This window comes from Sphaeramia orbicularis, chromosome 4 (assembly GCF_902148855.1).
Source record: "Sphaeramia orbicularis chromosome 4, fSphaOr1.1, whole genome shotgun sequence".
Lineage (NCBI taxonomy): Eukaryota > Metazoa > Chordata > Actinopteri > Kurtiformes > Apogonidae > Sphaeramia > Sphaeramia orbicularis.
This window is the reverse complement of record NC_043960.1, coordinates 26,093,513-26,105,847: the sequence shown is the minus strand read 5'-3', so window position 1 is coordinate 26,105,847 and position 12,335 is coordinate 26,093,513. Positions and strand designations below refer to the sequence as shown.

The window sequence follows — 12,335 nt, the reverse complement described above, 5'->3', positions numbered from 1 at the left end:
CATATTTTCTTCATGAATTACACACTTACATGTCATGAGTGTAAAGATGCAAAAATTATGCCCAAATAACTTTTTTTTTTTAAATTATTATTTATTTTATTATTGCTCTGCATGTTGTTTCAGAGTTTTATAAACCCGTTCATAGTACCATCATCAGATAGTTTTCTCTCTTCTTCCTTCTCTTTTTTTTTTTTTTTTTTTTTTTTCAAGTGTGCTCTATTTTTACATGAACACACGGAGATAAAAACTCAAGAGCTTCCTCTCCCATGTATCTTTAAAAGCCTGCGGGGTGGGGGCGGGGTGCGGATGAACTTGTGGCTGTGGAGTTCCCTCTAAGGCCGCTAGGCGCGTCTCTGCTCCATGAAAGCAGCCTCAGAGAGAGAGAGAGAGAGGGAGGGAGGGAGAGAGAGAGAGGGAGAGAGAGAGAGCTGGAGGAGAGAGAGAGGGAGAAAGGAGAGGACGCTGTTTTATCAGCCAAGTGCAGCCTGAATCGTGAGGAGCGGACGAAGGGGGGGAAAAAATCCCACTGTTGTTTCTTTTTTCCTCTAACATCCACCGTCATTAACATGTAGACCGGTGCGCGTCTAAAAACACCCGGAGCGTCATGGTCTTTTTCCGTCTAGGAGAATAATTCTTATCACAGTTATCTATTTAAAAAAAAGAAAAAAGAAGAAGAAAAAAGAAAAACATTTTGGATTAACAGCAGCGGACTTATTTTTGGGACTAACAAGGGTTTCCTGAATTTCTTTCCTTCTGCGCTGAATGTTGGACCTGCATTTATCCTGAGTTTCTATCCTCTGGAGTGAAAAGTGCGCCAGTTTTATTTCCCAGGCTTATTTCTTTGCAACGTTTGAGCGTCGGGGATTTTGTATAATTTTTTTTTTCTGGAGAGGGGCTATGTATGTGGCTTTTTTTTTTTTTTTTCTATCCTTTTTTTTTTTTTTTTTTTTTTGGGAAGGAATGCACCTTATCCTAACGGGACGTAACGCACAGAGGAATATTGTCTAAGAGGTGGTGGGGGGAAAAAAAAGAGAGAGAGAGAGAGAGAAGAAGCAGCGGATGGGATCCTTCTTTTACGGTAAACACACATTCACACTCCAGACATTCTGCTGAGGGTTTTGACACTTCTTTTACCGGTAAGATAAAGCTGAAGCGGACTGATTTTTCTACAGTTGATAATTCACTGAAGCCAAAGCAGGAGGTGATGGTGAAGTTGAAGTGGAGATAACGCTTTGCCGCCCCCCCCCCCCCCCCCCCCCCCCCCCTTCCACATGACGTTGATTCTTGTCAGTGGAAGCCTTCGTGGGGAGACAAAACTGGAGTGGAGGGTTTTATTTTGTAAACGTACAGCAGTATTCTTGCTTTCTCTTTGCCACTTTCTCTCTCTCTCTCTCTTGCGTCCGGCTAAGCGCGTGGACGGACGCACAGAGCGGCGCACACTTCACCGCTGCGCAAAAAAAAAAAAAAAAAACAACGCTGTTTTTAGGTTAAGAATTGCCACTTAGGTTTAGAGGACTTATACTTGCCAGCTGTGAAAATGCATAAAACCTAAAATTTAAAAAAAATGCATGGACATTTACATAGGCCGTCTCATGTGCGTGCGTGCGTGCATGCGTGCGTGCGTGTCGGTTACCACCTGCAGGCTGTGCGTCTGTGTGACACCTCTCCGCATGATCTGCTGTTAATTCCACTCCTTCATAAAAAAAAAAATCATCCAAAAATTGATAATTTAAACAAGCAGGTTGGAGCTGGTGAGGCTGGATTTGGAGAAATACTTGATTGAGCTGCAGAACCGCTCTTAGGCTGATTGCTGGGGGTCAGGGTGGTGTGTGTGTGTGTGTGTGTGTGTGTGTGTGGGGGGGGGGGGGTAGATGGATGGATGTATATGGTGGGGGGGGGACTGCTGTGTGAATGGAGTCTCTCTATCCTCGCTCCGATCCAACAGCAGGATCGGGAGGAGGAAGATGATGAGGATGAGGAGGAGGAGGAGGAAAGTTGCGCCCATCGACCGCTGCGGGGGCACCATCACCATAGAAAACTGGATGAATGCGGTACTCGTGTGTGCGCGTGCGTGTGTGTGTGTGTGCGCGTGCGTGCTCTGAAGATTTGGAGCGTCTAAACACTGTTTTGGATGTGCACCCTGGCAGATCTAGCCTTTCATGACATTAACACTCTTAGCCCGGGTCTGATTGGTTTAGGAAGATACAAAAATGTTAAGTAAAAGGAGGTGGGGGGGGGGGGGGGGGGGGGCTGGAAGATGATACTAATCAAATCAGAGTGCTTGTGCATATTTTTTTTTGTTACTGTCAAACAGCACAGCAGCTTAAATGTTAATGTGATATTATGTTGCCCAAATGCCCAAGTGGGGATTCTGTGTGTCCTAGAAGACCACATGTGACACCCCCCATCACCCCCTCCTATCACCCAACTATGTCTAATCTTAACACCTTAACCCCCCTCCCCCCCTCTGAATTATTATTAATAGCATCATTATTAATGTAACCTTTAGTGAAGTAGGTAAAAAAAAACAACTCTTTTTTGCGACAGTGACCTGGACAAGACAGAGCTGCAGAGGAGGCAAATGTGCATGAAACACTATTTAATCCAGTAGTGGTATAGATGTTTATTTCGCACAAAGATAAAAAAAAAAAAAAGCTGAAGGACAGATCCAGGTTCTTTACTGCAGACGAAGTGAACAAACAGCACCTGAAAATGCTCATAGAATACAGAAGTAAAAAAGTAGGCCTTTGAAGGACATGTCTGCTGTCTACGTTTCTGTGCAACAACGTACTGACCCTCATGTCACGGTAATATTTAGACTATTAAATCATTGTAACTTGAGATAAACTAATAAAAAATGAATAAATCCTGAATATTATAGTCCAGTGTGCAGCTCGGTTTTCAATGTCAGCAGAAGAACTTCAAATGAAAGTTTTTTTTTTTTTTTCTGCACAACTGTCTATTTCATCTCATTGCACTTTTTTTTTGAACATCTTTTTTGTCGTATGTTTATCGTGTGCACTGAAGGATTGTCTTTAGTACAGTATGTGTCATTGTTTCATCTAATTATGTTGAAATTGGTGTGGATATAAGGATGGTGCAGTGATACAAAAAAAAAAAAAAAAAAGACTCATAATTTAGCTCCAATACCTTCAAAACTAAAGTAATGAGACTGTTTAGAAAATGTTAGGACAGAAATATATGTTCTGTTAAAATACAGGGAGTGAAACGAAACAAGTAACAAGTAAAGTACAGATGCATAAAAACTCAACTAGAATGACAAAATATTTGTACTTTATTACTTTCCTCCTTGAGAATAAATGCAATACAAGCAAAGTTGCGCTGCAAAAGGGTGAAAACAATGACTAGTATTTACAATAAAATATCAAGGGTAACTTAGATAAAACAATTCCAATGCAAATTTAGAGGAAATCATATTTACCAAGACTTAAATGTTCCCAAAGCCCTGTTTCTGGTGCTTCTCTACATTATTCCAGGAACCAGGGGCAGTGTATCCAACTCTCCTCTGACTGAAGACCATTAAGACCCAAGGCAGTAGTCGACATAAACCTGTTAATGTTAGTTCTAAAAAAAACAAAAAACAAAAACAAGCAGAATATAAGTCTCATATTGAATTTATCCCTCTGTTCATGTGTTGGGTGGACTATGAAAATGCGGCTCCCATGCTTATAGTGGATGAGATGGATGTGCATGAAAGAGAGCATGCTAAAGGACTCCCTATCTCACATACACACAACAGAGTTTATTTAATATATGGGTGCTTCTGTGGAACTGGGTTCATTTTGGTACCTGGCACTTCTTAGACCCAATAATAAAAGTGAAATTTGGACATACTGTAGTTCTGCCTGGGATGTACCTAATGATGACCTCAGATAAATGTTAAAAAAAAAAATCTATATACTTTTGCTTAATTAATGCATTTTTAATAAAATATTGGGGCAAAAAAAAAAAGGACCAAAATTGGGACATGAAATATTACCTAAGTGTCAGTGCATTTGATCCGGAAAACGTGGTAGTAAAAAGTCTTATATACTGCTATAAATACAGACACTGTGTTAAACTTGATGATCCTAGTGGTTTTTCTAATCCAGAGATGCAGGTTTTTCATGAATCTCAGTTTCATTCCAGGTTTTGTAATCAACCCATTGTGTCCACTCGCATTACATGCAGAACCTGCCCATTTAAACACATAAATTGCAAGTGATTTTGCAACAGCGGTCATTTTTGTGAAACACTCTAGTTGGATTCCCAAAATGTACCTGTGAGAGAATAAAAAGATATTTGAAAAAAATAGTAGCGGGTAATTTTCGTGTCCTTCTTACCCTGTTACATGTGGATTTTTGTATAAAAATGTGTTTTATCTGAAAAATAGTTTCTCTTTTATGTCGGTAAATATTTATTTTCAAAATAGACCCAAAATGCTTCCAAACTTGCTTCATAACATTATTCTACATCTGGTAGGGATGTAACGATATGAAAATTTCATATCACGATTACTGTGACCAAAATTATCACGGTTATCATTATTATCGCGGTATTGTTGAAATTGTGCTCAAAATGTTCATAAAGTACTAATACACACGCTCAAATAATTTAACCAAGTTGTATTAAAAAAAAAAAAAATATATATATATATATATATATATATATATATATATATATATATATATATATATATATATATTATAATAGGCACAATGTACCTTCTGTTGCAGAAACATTCAAATATTAACCCTTAGGGGTCTGAGCCTATTTTGTCCATTTTTCAGTACTTTTGATTTTGCCTTTATATACTATATAAACAAATGTTTATTCTACCCATGTTTGGTATCTTTTTTTTCAGTACAACTTCATCTATATCATCTGCCTATTATTTTTTCACTTTAACCTACTATAGCAACATGAAAGGACAGAAAACACAAAAAAATATGAAATCCGATTTGAAAAATGTATATAATTTATGGCATAAATAACACACAGATCCTTAACGAACCTTTTCAAAGACTTTAAAAGTGAATATTGCTTCCAAATATTAGGTATATAAAATTTAAATTGTAAAAATTTAAAACTATACTCACATATTTGACATAAAAGCAGATCTTTACGTAGGGTTTCTTCCCCTAAAAGTGCGGTAATCAAACACGGTTATCATGATAATTAGAATTTAAACGGTAATACTAACCGTCTGCAATTTTACCGCCGTTTATCGTTATACCGGTAATTGTTACATCCCTAACATCTGGTTCGAATTTTTAACCCCCATGTCCTGTTTTTAGGGACCAGTTTCCTAGAAGCACCCATATTTGACACCTTAGTGTGTTAGAGTGATAGAGTTCAGATTATTAAAAGTTGAATTATTTGTCCGAACCCATGCCGAACTCTTTAACCCAATAGGAGACGTCATATATGACCATGTAAAAGATGCACTCTTCATACTCCTGAGGACGTAGGCTAACAAAGTTGCAGCATCCTCAACATGTGCAGAGCTTTCCTCATGACTTCTCACTTCAAGGCTCGATTCCAAAGTTAATAATGCGGTTAGCTTTTTAACCGCCTAAAAAATTAATGACTGCTACTGAAGCTCCACAATGGTAAAGCCAAAATGAATAACCTTGGGCTATAAGGATGCAAACGTTTTAAAATACGAGCTTAGAATGAGATCTGAAACTGTATCTACTGAAAATGTTGAATTACAGAGTGAATAACAGGTTTTGAACTCTGATATTAACGGACATGTGATGGGGATTCTCAACTGTTTTGACTAAATCTGATGCAAAAACATGAATCACAGCAATTGTTTATTTATAATATTGTATTTTTGTTAATAACTAGACACAAAAGCTTGATGACCTCATAAGAGATGCATTGCTTTCGAGCTATAATCTAAAAAGCGGTTCAAGACGTTTTTATTTAGGAAAGGTTTTGGTCGATGGATTTATCCTTTTTATTTATTTTATGAAATTATTCTTATGTTGTTTTATTGCACCCATTTTATGTACAGTACTTGGTGATTTTTATCTGTGAAAAGCACGTTATAAATAAACTTTACTTACTTATTTACTGAAACTGATTGACTTCCATTTATTCATGCAAGAATTATTCGAAAAAAATAACAGATTTGAATAGATTGCTGTGTGACTCAATACTAATTTGAAAATGAAATGTTAAAAAATTCTCAGTTTCTTCTGCTTGGTAGTTCTTCTCAGGTCAGCTAAACCAAAATAATGATGACTTGGGCAAATGAAAACCTTCACAGACATCTTCTCACTCCATTAAAAAACAAGACTTTCGACAAAGCTCTTTCTACGAAAAATCTTAACTTATTTACTAAAAGAAAAAGTTAATCTGGTCAAGCATTTTTTTCACTGGAAAATGAAATATTCTGTAAGAAAAATCCCTCCAACTTTGTTTTAATAAACATTCCAACCACTGAGCTTGGCTTCTTTGCAGTGTAAAAGGGTCACTGGGAGTAAGAACAACTATTGGTCTGTGTTATCGAGAACTGAGAACCAGACAGGATTCGAAAGACTGTGGGTGAACCTGAGGTCTACTTAACAAACAAAGCTTTTTAAAATATTTTTCTTCTAAATACAAGCCCGATATCAGTTGTTCACTTATTATAATCAAAAGACATAGTCAAGAAGTTGCACCACTCGGCACCAAAAGGGCATCAGCTCATTTTACTTAGGAACCTATTATTTATAGCACTTCATCAGTCATTTGTTAATGACTATTAATATTATGTCTATATTACACATCTGTAAAAAGGTTTAAGTTGGTTAAATACTATTTCATCAAATGAGAACATTACATTAACTTGTGATGTAAAGTTTTGTTTTCTTTTAATTCTTTCTTTTAAACCTATCAATATAAGGCTTTGCTCATATTCTTACCATGTACAGCAGGGGTGTCAAACTCATTTTAGTTCAGGGGCCACATTCAGCTAAATTTGATCTGAAGAGGGCCGGACCAGTAAAATAATAACATAATAATATATAAATAATGTCAACTCCAAACTTTTCTCTATGTTTTAGAGTGAAAGAAGTAAATTTACATTATGAAAGGGTTTACATCTACAACTTATCCTTTCAAAAGATGTGAATAACATGAACAAACTGAAAAAAATAAGTGTAATTTTAACAATATTCTGCCTCAGTTTATCATTTACACATGTGCATTATAACTTACAAATACACAAAACATTTAGTAACAGGCAGAATATGGTTAAAATTACACTTATTTCTCTTCAGAAATTTCAGGTTGTTCATATTTGTTCAGGTTATTCACATTTTTTGCAAAATTATACTTTGTTTTAGTGTAAATACATGAAAATATTTACATTTACAAAGAGAAACATTTGGAGTTGTCCTTATTTATATGTTTATTATGATCGTATTTTACTGGTCCTGCCCACTTGAGATTGAATTGGTCTGAATGTGGAACCTGAGGATTGTTAATATTTTAGTGTAATTTTTCCATTTCACAAATTCATCCCAAGGGCCGGACTGGACCCTATGGTGGGCCGGATTTGGCCCCCAGGCCGCAAGTTTGACACCTGTGATGTACAGGGTGGGGAAGCAAAATTTACAATGAACATTTAGTTGTTTTTTTCTCAGCAGGCACTACGTCAATTGTTTTGAAACCAAACATATATTGATGTCATAATCATACCTAACACTATTATCCATACCTTTTCAGAAACTTCTGCTCATATGAGTAATCAGGAAAGCAAACGTCAAAGAGTGTGTGATTTGCTGAATGCACTCGTCACACCAAAGGAGATTTCAAAAATAGTTGGAGTGTCCATAAAGACTGTTTATAATGGAAAGAAGAGAATGACTATGAGCAAAACTATTACCAGAAAGTCTGGAAGATACTATTAAAGAAGAATGGGAGAAGTTGTCACCCCAATATTTGAGGAACACTTGCGCAAGTTTCAGGAAGTGTGTGAAGGCAGTTATTGAGAAAGAAGGAGGACACATAGAATAAAAACATTTTCTATTATGTAAATTTTCTTGTGGCAAATAAATTCTCATGACTTTCAATAAACTAATTGGTCATACACTGTCTTTCAATCCCTGCCTCAAAATATTGTAAATTTTGCTTCCCCACCCTGTATATTATAAAAGCCATGTGGCCTCTGTGTGTGTGCATGTGTGCGTCTCAGGATTCACACAAAATCCAGAAAAAGCCGACTGCTGCAGTTTAACATACTTATGTATTGGTCGAGGAACAGACTAGAGAAAAAAACGGCACCGATATTTTCGGAGATATTTGTAATTTTGGAATAAAATAGCCTAGAGCTGCACAGAGATGTACGTATGCGCAACAGTCACATCACAGGTCCTGCAATGTAGGAGGCAAATGAACTCCATGTGTTCTCATTTAATTTCAAGGGTATGTGACACACACTGTGCGCAGCAATCTACAAAAATCACAATCGTTCTTAATCAGTTTGGAGTGAGTCGCTAGTAACGGTATTGAAAAATGAGCAACGAACAAGAGAAAATCACCGTAAACAAAGACTTGGTGCAAACATGTCAGTTATCTGCTATTATTTCAGCGACAAGAAGGATGATACTGAAACACGTGTTCTGTGTCGACAGTGTCTTGCACCTGTTGCCATGACGAGAGGAAACACAACTAATTTGTTTGACCATTTAAATCGGCGCCAAACAGCTATTATATCCTCCTGAGTATTTTTTCATATTGCAGGGTTAAAAAAAATCGCAGTGTCAGTTTTTTCCAATATTACGCAGCCCTACAATAGCCTTACAATCATGTTGCTATACCCAGAAGGCTTTTGTGGTGACTGCTGGACAGATGCGATACAGCATGCACGAATACACAACATAAAAACTACCGCATCAAGAATCCCTGGATCCCCATGGGTCAACACGCTAGTATGTGTGTATTTTTTTTTATTGATTTTTTAAAACAATTTTATTTATCATTTTCCCATAACATTGACATCATTAACCCATAAGGACCCAGTGTGACATTTGTGGCAGTTCCCAAATGAATTTTTCTCCATATTTAACCATCCTTAAGTGGTTTGTCACCAATTATTGTAATATTATTTTATGTATTTTGTGTTTTTTCAGTGAAAATCGGGTATTTTCTGACATTTAAGTTACTAATCATGTAGATGTTCATGAAAGCTCAGAGAAAAGTCGAGGATTAATGTTTCAAAAATCGAGAAAACTGCAGAAAAAGTGACATTTTCAGCCAAATATATCATTAATTGAACATAAACCTAGTGTGTCCATCCACTGTCATTGATCCAACTCCATGGGTTTTACTGGTGAATCAATGTTGTAGAAGATGACAGTGTTTCCACGGTAACTACGGAGCTTCTGAACATCCAAATGGGTCATATCTGGCGACCATGAAAAGATGAAGAACAGTATTTTACACCAATTATTGATATGGATTAGTCGATCATCAGGGATTAAACAGTTTATATCAGTAGATGATTTTGGTAGATGGTGGATGTTTGGGTCTTAATGGTTTAAGGATCATTAAGGCATTTCTTACACAATTTGTGAACCCCCCCCCCACACACACACACACACACACACACACATCCAGGTGGCATCCCTACAAATACATCCCTATGAACACACATGTTTCAAATGGGCAAACAGAACACCAAAAGAAAAAAAAAGAAATATACATGTCAAAAAAAACAAAAAAAAAAAAAAAAAAACGACTCAAACCAATCTGTGTTGATTATTCTGGTTATATCACCAACATTCTGGACCTCTGGCATAAGAAAAAAAAAAAAAAAAAAAAAAAGTGGGGATTGAGAAGACTGGGATGGCAGTAAAAGAGTGAGGAAGAAAGAAAAATAAATACATTAAATAAAAACAAGGAGTTAGGCAAAAGGCAGGCTCTTGATATGAGTTATCAGCTCTGACCATTTTTTAAAATTCATTTTATTATTATTTTTTAAAATTAAAGTTGAATCAGGCATTGGTGGCACATTGACACGTTACCTCAAACTAAAATATGTCGATAAAAATATAGATTTTTGATACAAATTGATAAGCATGCTGTCGTGCATACAATTTAAAAACATATTAGTGATAAAAGCTCAGTAGAAAGACTCATATCAGACTGTTTTTTTTTTTTTTTTTTTTTGGTTTAGTCCCGTAAAACTGGTTAAATGTCACTTGCGCCCCAATGGTCGTTAACTGGTGACATGCGTATACTACGTGAGTCTCAGCTCTAACACTGACATCTCATGTGAACACCTTAACAGCAGCTAAAGAGCTAAATGTTTAATTCATCCAATAAAGACCTTCTGATAAAGAGCCGTAGGCAGGAGCTCACGTGGCAGCGGCGTTACATGACATGATGTGCTGTGACCTTTAATGAAGTTTCTCCACTTTTTTTTTTTTTTTTTCCTCCCCATCGTATCTCCTCTGTGTTCTCTTCTTGGGTTCGTCACATGGCGTCAGAGGCTGCCTTCATGCTGTTTTCAGGTGGAGTGGGGGGTGGAGGGTTCACACCGCTCCGTCCCCTGGGCTCTGATCTACATAGCTCAGCCCTAAAGGAAAACATCTACTCACCACTCATGTTTTTTCCCCACTCACATATTGCCTTAGTTTTTCCCCCTGCATCCTCCCCTCATCTTGTTCATCTTCTTTGTTCCCTCCGTCTACTGTCTGTGTACATTGGAGGGAGCCAGTCTGTAAATTATAGATGGCTTGTTGACTCATGTACTGGCCCTGTTATTTCTGGACAAAGTGGACACATCACACTCTGCTTACCCGTTAGCTTTTTGTGGGACTTTTCTAATCCAACGGTTAATACAGTGTTTTTCAACCCTGGGGGTCGGGGGGGTCACTTGGAATTCAAATGGGGTTCCCTGAAATTTCTAGAGAAAAAAAAACGTACTAATAAAAAATATTTGGTGAGTTGAGAGAGACAATCGCAATATATAAAAGGCAAAATCTGAAACTGAAACTTGTCCCTTTTCCATTGACCCTCAAATTGCGCAAATGTAAGTTGCGCATAAAAATTGACCTAACAGAAAAAGGACAATTTCACCAAAAGTCTAATTTTTCAATTAAAAGTTTTTGCGCTAGCAAGAGGTGGTTTTTCGGGTGTAGTGCAAATGGTATATCACACAAAACTGCAATGGAAAGACCCTTTTTCGCAACTAGAGTCGGATGAATTAAAAAAACAGATGTTGACGTACGTTACAATAAGCAAAGAAGAAGAAGAAACATGTTGTGGCATGTGTGGACACACCAGGAAACCCGATCATTTTTTAATTTAGTACGAGATAGAGGGGTAATATATAATAATAATGAATATATCTGTAAATCAACACCATATTTACATTTGTCGCCATGTTTATGGAATGACTTCTCATGTCATCTCGCGATAATAAATAAACAAATCATCACATTTGTGATTTAATGGAAAAACCAAAATTACGCACTTCTGTTTTTTTTTTTTTTTTTACATTTAGTAAATATCGGTAAAGTTTTGCGCAGATGTCTAATGGAAAAAGGACTACTGAAACACTGTGGTTCTGTTTATCTTTCAAATGCTCATTGTGGTCGGTTTCAGATGCTGCAGCTCTTTCATAATTCATAGTTTGAGTTAATGTTTGTTCAGTATTAATTGTCAGCCTTGTAAATACAAGTTGGACTGATTGTACATATCCCGTCCAAGGAAAATAAAATTCTCACTTTGTGCAGTAATCGACACCTGGCTTTTCTGCCTCCATCCATAATAATATACATTATATAGACTAAATGTCGTCTAAAATTAACATTTATTTGAGACATAGTATAGCAAACTATTACATGATCAAAAACAAATTAATTTTAGAAAAAAAAGAAGTCTCTGTTTTGAACGTCTGGGGTCGCCACAAATTTGTGATGTTAAAATGGGGTCACGAGCCAGAAAAGGTTGGAAACCACAGGGTTAATATGTGTGTTACCGGTTTGACCTCCTAAAGCTTTTCCATACTTATTTGTTTAAAAAAAAAAAAAAAGCTGTAATGGCAGCAGCGGGTGGTTTGTCATAAAGCTAACAAAATAGTGTAGAGTGCTTCATTTACAATGTGTCTGGCAAGTGTGTCCCAGTTCATGGTGTGCGTCCTTCCAAGGACATGGTCTATGAAAGCGTAGCCTCCTGAAATGTCACACATGTCCCCAAATGTCACAGCCTGCACAATATTCATCATGAGCTCTCAGTGCACGGTTCAAGACCAGAGCTAACAGCGCATTCAGCTTGTTAAGGCAGAAAATGTGCAGAGTGTGCTATCAGGAAGTTGTCCTGAAATGACTGGAAAA

At 36.9% G+C, this 12,335-nt stretch overlaps 1 protein-coding gene across 1 annotated transcript in view; it reads left to right on the top strand.

Annotated features, from left to right (window-relative positions):
* The first annotated feature begins 470 nt into the window (after positions 1 to 470).
* nlgn1 (neuroligin 1) overlaps positions 471 to 12,335 on the top strand; it is a 935,889-nt gene continuing 924,024 nt past the window's right edge. Inside the window, exon 1 of the mRNA XM_030132665.1 lies at positions 471 to 1,078. The gene's annotated coding sequence lies outside the window, so the exon portion shown is untranslated. The remainder of the gene's footprint in view (positions 1,079 to 12,335) is intronic.